This window comes from Drosophila mojavensis, unplaced genomic scaffold (assembly GCF_018153725.1).
Source record: "Drosophila mojavensis isolate 15081-1352.22 unplaced genomic scaffold, ASM1815372v1 contig_74, whole genome shotgun sequence".
Lineage (NCBI taxonomy): Eukaryota > Metazoa > Arthropoda > Insecta > Diptera > Drosophilidae > Drosophila > Drosophila mojavensis.
In genome coordinates, this window is record NW_025318899.1 from 25,079,468 (window position 1) to 25,091,667 (window position 12,200).

Below are 12,200 nucleotides of genomic sequence, written 5' to 3' on the forward strand. Positions count from 1 at the left end.
GTACAGTTGCCTTCAAATCGAGTTAGTCAATTAGAAATTTTCGTATAGTTCGTACATTCAATATGCTCTTGAAATGCCGTTGCTCGAACTAAATCCGTTTAGGGCTCGTTGCGGGCATTGAGCAATGCAAATTTTGAGGTTCTCAGTAGTCAGCATTTCGACAATCGGCGCTCATCCCTCGGCTGAAGCAATGCTTGACCCCACCCAGGGTACTAAGTGTTGGCCCGTCCCGAATCCATTACCAAATCTGAGTGAAGGCCCCAAGCCGCTTTATGCTTATGCTAGGGTGTCATGCTTACAACGCTTTCAATGATACAGCACAATTCGTTGGCTCGGATGCTTTTGGCTTTTTATGCAGTTTTTAGACGCCAGCTCCGCACAGTTTCTATATGCTTGCGCCATGTGGATGTGGCTCTGTTGTATTGGCATGCTCAAACCATGTCTGTGTGTGTGCGTAAACTCATTAAGCTGGGGAAGTTTTGTGCCTTAATTTGGCTTTGCAAGTGACTTAGTTGCTTGTTTTCGAATCACAGACTCGTTTGGCCAATGTGCCACAGCATTGTTGCATTGTCTCTCTGTGCAAAGAGCACTTGTCTTTGCGCAAAGCCATGCAAATAGGCCATAAATTCATATTTTATTGGCCTGGCTCGGACAAAGCCACGACAGACAGCAGACACACTCCACTGCAATGACCCCTCGACCGATGCTGCTCCAAAATGCTCAAAAGCTTCACACAAACAATTATGTCAACTATAAGCCGCTTTGCTCCCCACCCTCTCTCTCTCTCTCTCTTTCTTTCTGTGTATATTATGAGTATATGTATGTATGTGTGCCTGTGTTGGCAATGAACTTGCGGCATGATATGCATTGCAACATTGCATACTTTGCGCCCGACCAAAATGCAGCAGATCAGGCAACAAATTATTCGCTTTGAATAATACTTTGAGGAGCATGCAGAGCGACATGTTTTGCATGCAGTGACTCTTTAATAGTGCACTAGACTCGCAACAAATAAAATTATTTATTTATTATAATTTATTTCCCTGAACCCGTAGAATGAACAATATGAGTTTTGCAATACGAAATTTGTAGAATAATTATGTAGAGCAAATGTGGTTGGTATCTTTAACTGTCTACTAGAGAGATATATTGAAAAACTTTATGAATGATTATATTTAACTGTGATTGCTGATTTTCATTGTTTTGCTTTTCTGTTGATATTTGTATTGCTCTATTATATTGGATCTATACATCTATAGATAAAATAGTTGAAACATTTTTAAATCTAAATAGAATCGTTTCCGAAATGTCTCCAGCAGTGCTGTAAGTAGGGAACATTAACATAAACATCAAAAATCTATTCCATTTTCCAATTTGGCTCCCTTGGAAAATTCATTTATTGTTGCTGAAGCTGCAGCAGCCAAGAACGGCAGCATTTCAGGCGCCAGAGCAGTTAGCGGTCCGGAAATATGAAATGATTGCAATTGAGTGTAATTCGCTTTGATTTTAGTGAAAATTGTCCCAATAACAGCAGCAAATGTTGTGGCTGTTGTTCGGGTCGCCTCGACTGCAGCGAGCACTTAATGTAATTTCCATTTCAGCAGCCAGCAAAGTATGAGGGAGAGAGAGAGACAGAGAGAGAGGGACAGAGAGAGGGAGAGAGAGCATTCGGTCAGCATGCCATGTCCACATAGATTTCTGTATAAATTTCAATTTAGTTCATGCTGAAATTTGCATTTGCAGCTGTCGAGCAAATTATTGCAGGCAGCTTAGCTCGTTGTCCTTTAGGCCTTTTGATTGTTGTTGTTTTAATTTAAAAAAAGTAGACACACACACACACACACAGACAAATGTATATATTATTTCTACGCTGTCTGTTCATATGTCCATCTGCCCGTCCGTCCGTCCGTCCGTCCGTCCACTTGTCCGCCTGTCTGTCCGTTGTTGGCTTTGCCATTCAAGTGTTAATTTTATTGACATGTGACAGCCAGCAAATAACTTGCCAGTTGGCAAATGTTTAAATGTCGCAGCTTGTTGTTGCTGTTGTTGTTTTTGTTGTTGTTGTCACTGTTATTGGTTTTGTTGGCCTCGCTGCGGTCGAAATGGATATTTTTAATGAATTTAATAAACGCACCGCTCGAAACGATTCTCGTAAATCTCGCAATATCAAAAAATAATGCGAAAAAAGAGAACCATTTGACATGCAAGCCGTGAAAGCGCAGTAAAAAGAATGCCAAATGGAAACCAGAACCGAAGCCGAAACCAAAAGGCAAAGGTAAAGGGACAGCCAGTACGAGGAAACATTAATCAGCGTTAAAAGTCGCATTAAACAAAGTGGGCGCGGCAACGCGGCAGGCAGCGGGTGGCGGGTGGCGGGTGGCGAGTGGCGCTTGGTGGGGGCAGGAGTCGAGGCGCTGGAGGCAGTGCAAATTGCACGCAAGGCCAACAACAGCCAAGCAACCCAATAAGGACCCGAGAATTATCGAAACGTAAACGAAATGCCAAAGAAAATTGGAAAACTGTTGGCGAAAGGGAAAGCTAAAACAGAGGAGCAGCATTAACAGGAGGAGGAGGAGCAAGAAGAAGACCTAACACGCATAGCTGCTATTGGAAGCGAGCTACCCACAGCAACGGCAACGGCAACGGCAGCGGCAACAAGGAACGTGGCGAAATGAGTGACTGGCAGTCAAAATCATTAAAAAGTCGTAAAAATCAGTGGAAATGGTGAATGGAGAAAATGGGGGCGGGGCAGAGCGAGGCGAAGCGGCTACTGGAAATACGCACGCTTTATAATTAGAATTTAATCAAGCGCAAATCGCAAACTCTCGCAATTTGCAAACCGAACCGAACCGAACCGAACCGAACCGGGGCAGCAACAAAAATTGGTTGGCCTTGATGGGCGGGTCTCAGTCTGTGTTATGGGTGTGTGCGTGTGAGTGTGCGCTGCTTTTGTTTAACGTGTAATTAAAAGCGTCGTGAAAACCTTTTAGTGTAACGCCAATAGAAACTCTGGGTGCGATGATATTAAATTTCCCGAACGAAAGAGTTAGCTAGATCCAGCGCACCCCAAGAGCAGAGATTAAAAGTAAAAGCCCCATCAGGACGACGCCCGACCTTGTCTAACCTTCTGGTAATTGATGGAAGGTAACAACTTTTTGCATGTGTCATCTAACAAATGATGCGATGCGCAATGCTATGGCTTCCGGGCAGGAGCTTTCAATCATTGCCAATTACAAAGTGCGAAGATGTGGAAGAGTCACTCTGTGTGTGTGTGTGTGTGTGTGTGTGTGTGTGTGTGTGGGCTAATGACACTGTCCACCTGACTCTCTGCTCCCTGCTGATGGCAAGAAAAACTGTAGCTACTGCAAATATAAGAGAGATATCCCCTGAAATACATTAGGACAATTTCTTTACTTGTATATATATAGATTAGAAATGAAATGAAATGAATTGGATTGGGCCATTAATTGGGTTTAATGTCATTTATTTTATAAATACGATACGCAGAGATTGACTTTTTGAAGAACTTTGGATTTCTTGCTAACTGCTCGGATAACGTTCAGTTCATGGGAAAATCGTAATGAGAAACAATCCAGTTTTGAAGTAGCTAACTTGCTTCCATATCGTGACAGAGCAGCAGAGAGCGTGCTCGCTAAAATAATCCTCTAGGGAGTCCGAAAATAGCGCCCAGTTACAGCAGGAGAAAAAGTTGTGACGTTCTAATTACTGGGCTGGCAGCGGAGCTCAACACGACCTGCTTGTCAAGTATAAACTTTGGCCATAAACAAATTTTAATGGAGCAATTATAAGCGTCTAAAAATGGCTCGCAAAACAAAAGCAACTCGCAATTTTCATAACTAAAGGGCAAACTACTTTTTGCGCCAACTATGACGGCTCTGGCAGGCTCTAAGTTCTCAGTTCTCAGTTCCCTGTTCTCCATTCTCCATTCTCCGTTCTCCCTTCTCTGTTGTGTGCTTTGTTGCTGTGTTGTATGTGCTTGTAGCCAAAATGCAAATGTGTAACACTTGAAGGCACGCAGCCGTATCGTGCAGATTCGTGTCAGGTTGGGCTCGAGGACGATGACGCACGCCAGCGCAAGAATGTCCTGAAACTTCCGAGGGCGGCTGAGTGGCACGGTGGCATGCAATGGCATTTGCTAGACCCCCACGTGGGCTTCATTGATATGCATCTGTCGGGCTGGGCGTGGGGCAGATTGCTGCTAGATTTACCGGCTTGGCGTCTTTCATGCTTATCGACAAAATCATTTGCCGCAGTGGCAGCAGCGGCAGCAGCAGCAGGAGGGGGAATATCTTCATAAATCCATTGCATACCCCCAGGCGCTGACGAGTCATTCATTGCTGCTGTGAATAGGCGTTGGCTGACTCGCAGAGTTAACCCCTTGTTGCCCGCATTTAAATTCCGGCTCTTTCTACTTTGACGGCTTGTTTTTTTTTTCACTCCCCCTTGCCTTTCCTTCTCTTTTTGTGCTTATGTTTACATTTTAGCTCATGCGTTTTTGTTTGCTCTGCTGCTAGCCGCCTTCCATGGCAGACGAACCGCTGCCCGCTGCCCGCTGCCCGCCCGCTCGGCAATCTATTAAATTTGTGAGTGCGTTTGCTCGCTCGTTGGCAGCAGACAATAAAACTGTTGAAGTGATTAAAAATAGTCGCAGTCGCAGTCGCAGTCGCAGTCGCCGTCTGCACTGCACTGCAGCGAGCACTTTTTTCCATCATGTTTTTTGTGATTTGCCTAGCGTCGATTCGTTGTTTCGGACCTACGGAAAATCGATCAAGTCGATGGTGCGTTAATGGATTTCTAGGCTAGACAAAAGTTTATTGAACCGCATGCTGACAATGCCGACACCAACATCAGCTCCAATGTCGACAATGAACTGGAGCTGTGGACGGGACACTGAGGAGAGGGAACAGGGCGGAGCGATTAAATTTGTCTGCCTTGGTCATTCAGATGGGGCAGCCTTATTGAAAGTACTTGCCACTGGGCGCAGCCACGCCCACTGTCATGTTGAGGCAAAAACACGCGCCACTCATCACATAAGGCGCAGCCAGAAGGGCTAAAGGAAAAATGAAAAGGAAAGCAGAAAAAATCTAAGACTAATCGTTTTTTGATTTCTTACCTTGCCACAAAGGTTGAGGACCAAGGGCAGGAAACGTGGGCAGGAAAAGGGTTTTACGAGCCCGAACCCGAACCCGTTCCCATTACCGCTGGCTCTTCTATCCATTTCTTGGCCCCATCTAGATAGTCCGCTTTCGTCCGAGGAGTAATAAACGCCTGTTGAAGCCGACGCGCCGTCTCCTGCCCGACCCATTCCTTTTTTTTACCTTTCAAAATCCTTTTTGCTTTGGCTGTTTTCGCATTTGTAATATTGAATAATGTCGTTTTAATTACCGCATCGCATCGCATCGCATCGAGGGTCGGGCAGAAATCGTGTTCAGCGGAAATAACTGACTTGAGAAAAATAAGAAAAGAAATGGAAATAATTTTAATTAATTCGGCACGTAAAATACGCCAGAGCCTCTAATTACTTTTGTCTGTGTGAGAAATGAAAATGAAATTGAAATTACTTAAAGCGCAGCATGAAGAAAAAAACGAAAAAACGAAAAAGAAGCAAAGCAGCAAATGTAAAGTGGAAAACGGAACATGGAAAATGGAAAATGATTAGAGCAGGTGTGAGTAAATGGTTGAAGATTTATTACCGCAAATGACGAGTTCTTAAAGCCCGGCTAATTCCGAACAAGAGCGCACCTATTCAGCTTACCTTCCCCTCGCCCCGAATCCCGCTGTCGTTGATTTAATTTGTTGTTGCCTTGGCTGCGTCTAATTATAAAAACGCAGCTCACCCCGCTTCGGCCGCCTTTTTAAAGCTCCTGCTATCATGGGCTTCTTAGCAGCCTCCACCCCCCCGTGAGCTGCGGCAGCCGCAATCCAATCAGCCGCTAAGTCGTCGGCCTGCTCAACTTGGCGTTGATTAAAGGCCAACATTTTTGCGTCCCGCACACAGGTATGCTACATAAAATGCGTATCAGCTTAGACAGCCCGCTAATTGACAGGCCAAGGGCGGACTGAGGCGGCCGGGGTGGCCGGGGTGGCTGGGGCGAGCGTTTTGTAATTGAATTGAATTGCTTTAGTGGATTTTCGTGAGTGCTGCCCCTCCCCGCCTGAAGTGTCTGGTCAGCAGCACAGCCACACAAGTGTATGTGTGTATATGTGCAGGTGCAAACGGCTGGAACGTGACGCTAATGAATTTCTACTTCTACGGCAGATAACTGTGTGGCCGTCGTCAATGTTGAGGTATCGAGCATTTATCGGGGCACATTCAGTGCTTTCAGTGTGCCCAGCTCTCGGAAGCAATTCCATTTGCGTGCTTTTAGTCATCATAGCTATTCCCTTTGCATTCCACTCTATTCGCTGCCGATTATCAAAATTAATTAATCGCCTATCGAAGGAAACGAGATCAAAAGTGGCGCTTGGGCTCCCCATTTCCATTGCCAGTGTAAAGTGCACTCAAATGAATTCAACAATTAGCAAAGCCGCAATATAACAGTTTGTATAACACACGGCTGAGCCACGTATCACGCACCACCCACACACATAATTTTTATTGCATAACAAAAATTGTCAACATTGTCAAAATTGTCAGTCAGGAGGAAATATGCATGCATAGCTCATGCCACGCCCCCGCCTCCACACCAACTTTGTCCCACCTCTTTGATATCATTGCAAAATTTCATTTCCGCACAGGCCTGACAGGTAATGCTCATGACATCCCATTCTCCCCCCTCTCCCTGCCTGTCTCACTCTCACTCTCTCTCTCTCTCTCTCTCTCTCTCGTTGGGTTTTGTGCTCTTGTCGCTGTTTTTGACAATTTTCATGTTTCAATATTTCAGTAGATGCAGCCAGCAAACCCATTGTTGATTCTACTGCGAAAATTAGTTATGCATTATGCTGGTAAAGTGGGCGTGGCACAATCAGAGACCCTCTAATGCTCTCACAGAATATCCGTTGAGCGAACAGAACCCCAGCCCCCAAACGCTGGCAAACTGCCTTGGCAGTTTATATGCCGCAATCGTGATGGGTAAGGGGGTGAGCGGGGGGAGGTTTAATGTCATTTACGCTGGGAATTGCTCGCTTTGATCGATGTGATGCCAGAGTGTGGGCAAAGAGGTTAGACTGTGCTACGGATGCGACACACACACAAACACACACACAAGCACACACACACACACACACATACATATACATATATACCCACCTTGTCTGGGAATTAGTTAAGGAGCAGGAGCAAAAACTATCCCGTCCACATCGTTAGCTGGGGCAACTACTCGGCTGAGAGACATTTTCGACCAATTGATGGAACCTTCGAAAGTGAAAGCATTTTCGCCCATTCGCTCTGTGGCCAGAGAAATTATTTCCGAAAAACGGGCATTCGGGACCGGCTCGGCCTCGCGAGGGGCGTGGCAAATGGCAAATGGCAAATGTGCGTTAATGACAGAATAAAACGAAATCCAAACATAAATTACGCGCTTATCAATTTCATTTATCTTTTGGATTTCTTGGCCATTCGCTGTCGACGTTTCCCTTTTTATTTTGATGGCTTTGTAATTGAGTAATAAACTTCGGCATCGCTTCGCATTTACGAGAGAAAGTTCTGTCGACTGCCAAACGGAGGCCCCAATCAATTGAAAGTTTCTTTCTTTCCATTTTCTCTCTCACTCTCTCTCTCTCTCTCTCTCTCACTCACTCTCTCTACCATTTCATTCAACAATGGGACAAGGCAATCGCCCAGATAACTAGCCGAGAGTATTCTAGGCTGCCCACTGGACGGCGAGTGCTCTGCGAGCATTTGTTATGCTCGACGCCTTCGATAAGAGCCCATAAAAGGAGCCATTATCAAATTTTTACTACTCTCTCGGCTTATTAATGAGTCTCAATCGCTGCGCCAATAGTATGTGTGAGCCAGAACTTTTACAGCTGGCAGGACAGTTCACATTTGCAACCGCTCTGCAGGCGAGCCCCACAGCCAAAGGCTGAGCATTTTACATTTTATGGCCAATCAGTCATCCAGATATGCAACTTGGGGGGGAGGCAACCCCTTCACAGCTGATTCCCGGCCGAGGAAGGCTTTCGAGTGCAATTTATATCACTTAAATTTAAAGCAGCAAATAAATCTTCAAATCAACTGAAGTATGAGTGTGTGTGTGTGTGTGTGTGTGTATGTGAATATGTGTAACAACTATCCCTTATTGCTCTTGGAGCGCTCTTGCCGGAAATTGACGGCTATCAAGTCGGCAAATCAAAATTGTCCGTCATTGTCGCACTGCGCCTAAAATGACACACAATAAATTTTTATTTGGCGCTTTATTAAATTTTATTCCAGCCACAGCTCCAGCACTAACAGCCACGGCCGGACGACGATAGTCCACGGGATACAGTCTATCGTCTACTGTGTAGCCGGCGCAGGCCGTCTGGCGTTTGTCTGGCATTGGCCATATAGCACAAATCCCCCTCCTAGCCGACAGTAGCTGTGTCTGTGTGTGTGATAGATACAATTGCGCCTGCGGTGCTGGGGAGTGGGCGTGGTATGCTCGTAGCCTTTGGCAAAAAGTGTTTGTCGTCGTCTGATGAGGATTGCCGCGGAAAAAGGCAAATTCATCAATTACTTAATATAATTACTTTTGGCTTTCGGATTATGCATATATACCAACATTCCCCACACACACACACACACACACACACTAGCACACACACAGATAGACAGACAGTAGCAAAATGTATTGCTCTGGCTGTCCGGCGTAGCCAACATTAATACTTAATATAATAAATTGTAGCCAGTCCGCAGTGGCTCCCATTCGGTCAGCCCATCTGGCTGCATGGCTTGCCGATTATATGTATGTGCATATAGAAACCACGCCCACCGCACTGCCCTCTTTGGCATTCATTTTGCAAATATTTTTCAGCGCATCGGCCACAAAAACAGAATCCATCCAGGGCCTGGCTCTGGCTCTGTGTCTCTGGGCTGCTGGGGTGGGGGGTGGTGGGGTGCTGGGGTGCAACTCCATTACCAGTGGCTCTGATGAAATTAACAGACTCCTGCACCTCCTGCACTCGCGAGGGGGGAGCGGAGAGAAAACTGTTTGGGTCGGGCGACTTTTACAGCCTATTTGCCATTTTAATGGCACTTAAAGCGCAGTGGAGGCGGAGGGAGCTCCATCAGCTGCAAATATTGAATATCAGCCAACTTACTTGCTGTAATGCTGCAGCAGTAGTTCCGGTTAGGGTTTCTAGTCGGCATCTGAGAGACCAATTAAATGCATCCCGCTGCCATCAATATTCATTTATGCCAACACTTGGCCGGCCTCATCCATGGCAACGCTTTATTGGCCACAATTATCGTAAACTTCAAATTGTTTGGGGCGCCATTTGATGGGCATATTTTGTCGGTTAATAATATTGCATTAATTTATACAGTTATTGGCAGCGGGGCCCATCACGGCCGCGCATCAAGGGCAATTAACTTCAAACTATGCCAGCCCGAGCTGGCAGATGGATCGGCGCAAACTATTGCATTTAAATTTAATTCAATTTCGAGTGCTTGAATAATGTGCTCTAAAAACGCGTAATTGCATCACAAATATTAATTTCATTAAATTCATAATGTCAAATCTTTTTATTATTATCGCCGCGGCGTTGCGCATATTTAATGGGATCGGACGCGTAAAATTAAAACAATTAAATGTCATAAAAATAGCAAAGTGCATCATAATTCATAAATAATAGCACGATTTGGCGTGCCCGAAGGGCTTTCGAGTAAATGTGACAAATATCGCAAATAAAATTACGCCAGCTTTTTATTTTATATATATATATATATTCCAAATGTCAATCGACACGTCGATCGGATCTGACTGTGCGATACTCTGCTCAGAGAACTTGAAAGTTTAGGGATAGAAATGTGAAAGCGAACGAGAGAATAATTCAATGAATCCCTAAAATAAATACATTCTGTACTTTATTGAATCTGATATAACAATCAGCTTAAAATAATGAAATAGACTTCATTTTTGTACGACTTATATACCTACTAGAAATTGAACGAAGAGTGGAATAAATTTAATTAAATGACTCCATTGTACTATTTGTTCCTAAACAGTCTATTTGCAATTATACAGGATGAGTTTTTTTTTTTTTTTTTTTTTTGTTAGTATCTTGGTTTTTTTTTTTAAAGAGTTGTGTGCTTGAATCGAGTATAATCCAATTTTCAATAGAGATATCCTTGCCGAAGGAGAGACATCGATCCAGTTGAGATTGAGAGAGTTAAAATACAGAAGAATTTATGAGTGCAACTATCACAGATATAGTTTAAAAGGATATTTGATAGATTTGTAGTCAAGAACCCGTCCAGTAGTACTACTCTTACTCTTAAACGAGGAGTGGCTGCTGTGTGGACAGCAGTACGTAGTCGTATCTAGACTTAGGGCATTGTAGGTCAGTATTTCTTGGCCCTCGCTTCAATCGAGAAACATTTGAGATATTATTGAACTATGAATTCAATATGAAATAGTGAATGGTTCCATATAACTGGGATATTATTAAAATACAAATTCGGCATGAAATAGTCTCTATATTGAATATATATGTGGAGCACTCGCAACGCGAACTTTTTCATGCGTGTTGTATCTCATATTTGCAACAATGATAATTAAATTATGTGTATAAAATATGCACTGGACGAGTGCCGTGGCTCGTTAAGTATGCGCCCCGTAGCGCCGTCAAGCTCGAACATATGCAATTGAATTTAAATATTGCAAGCGTAACTCCAAGTTTGTGTGTCTGTGTGTGTGTAAATAAATGTGTGTATGTGAGTGTGCGTGTATGTGGTATGTGGTGTAGCTTCCTTAAAATAAGTTTATTAAAAAATCTTCGACTGTTTCCAATCTAGATCTTGAATAACTCAGGAGCTGTAGCTGCGTTAAATCAATAGCTCAATACATTCCAGACTCAGCCTTCTTTGTGTGTTTACTTAAAATCTGTATAAGCCATACCGTTTAAATTCGTTCTACAGAGTTGCACATAGCCAAGGCTTAAATTAGTTTTGCACTGCAATTAGCAGCCGGCAATAGGCAAGGAGCAGCAGCAGCAGCAGTGATTCAGATAACTTTGTAGTTTCAGGGCGGGATTGGGAAAACCGCAAATGACCTATTACAAAGGGTGTGCATTAATTTCAATTAATTGCGATAAGGCTGACAATGTTTATTGACTATAAAATAAGCAGACGTCATTATGAAAGGAAGAGCAAGAGATGCACAAAGAGCGAAAGGGAAACAGACACAGAGACAGAGACAGAGACAGAGACAGAGAGAGAAAGAGATGAAGCTGGCAATAACCGCAATGTAAATGACCAGCAGAATGGCAAAAAATAATGTTTATAACGATGATCAAAATCGACGTAGCCGTAATTTAAATTAAATGCATTAAAATTTTCATAAAATGCAACAACCAAATTGTTGGAGCAACAACAGCGATAACAATAACAACAGCAACAACAACAACAACAACATCATCAATATAAACAATAATTATAATAATAAAAACAGGAAAAATTGAAGCGGCAAAAAAATACAATTGCAATAAATATGGCAGCACTTTACAGTTCATTAAATCGAAAACAAAAGGCGACCGCCTGCATTTATTTTACCTGTTAAATTCAGCAAGCACACACACACACACACACGCACGCACACATTCAAGCAAACAGCCGAACAAACCAACAGGCAAACAAACAAACAGGCAAACATTTCAATTCAATTCGTTTTTAAAATACTCACACATACATATGCAAATGCATCCATATATCAGAGTGTATTTAATGCTGGCTTTATCGCAATTATTGTCATTAGTTTGACAAACGATGCCACAGAATTATGCAGCATTTCAAGCTAATTAAATTTAAGAGCGGAAATGCCAAGTGTTCCACAGAACTTGCTGCCAACAACAACAGCAACAACAACAACAGCAACAGCAACAACTCTGCAATAAAACAGTTGCTGTAACTGTAAAGTTTGCCATTTGCCCAAAGAGTGAGTGAGCAGGCACTATCGTGCCCACACATCTGTCGCTCCCTCCCTCTCCCTCTCCCACTCGTTTTCACTCTCCCTGTCTACTTCTTGGCTTCGCTTTGCATG

General features: G+C 43.6%; 1 protein-coding gene and 1 long non-coding RNA gene across 5 annotated transcripts in view; one reads left to right on the forward strand and one right to left on the reverse strand.

Moving 5' to 3' along the window:
* The window catches only part of LOC6583551 (teneurin-m), a 143,944-nt gene that overhangs the window by 109,485 nt on the left and 22,259 nt on the right, over positions 1-12,200 (forward strand). The window lies entirely within an intron of this gene.
* LOC122757527 lies at positions 1,269-7,435 on the reverse strand. Its single transcript, XR_006357586.1, has 3 exons — positions 5,777-7,435; positions 5,135-5,466; positions 1,269-4,774 (listed from the first exon to the last, which is right to left on the reverse strand). It is a non-coding gene; the product is annotated as an uncharacterized LOC122757527 (long non-coding RNA).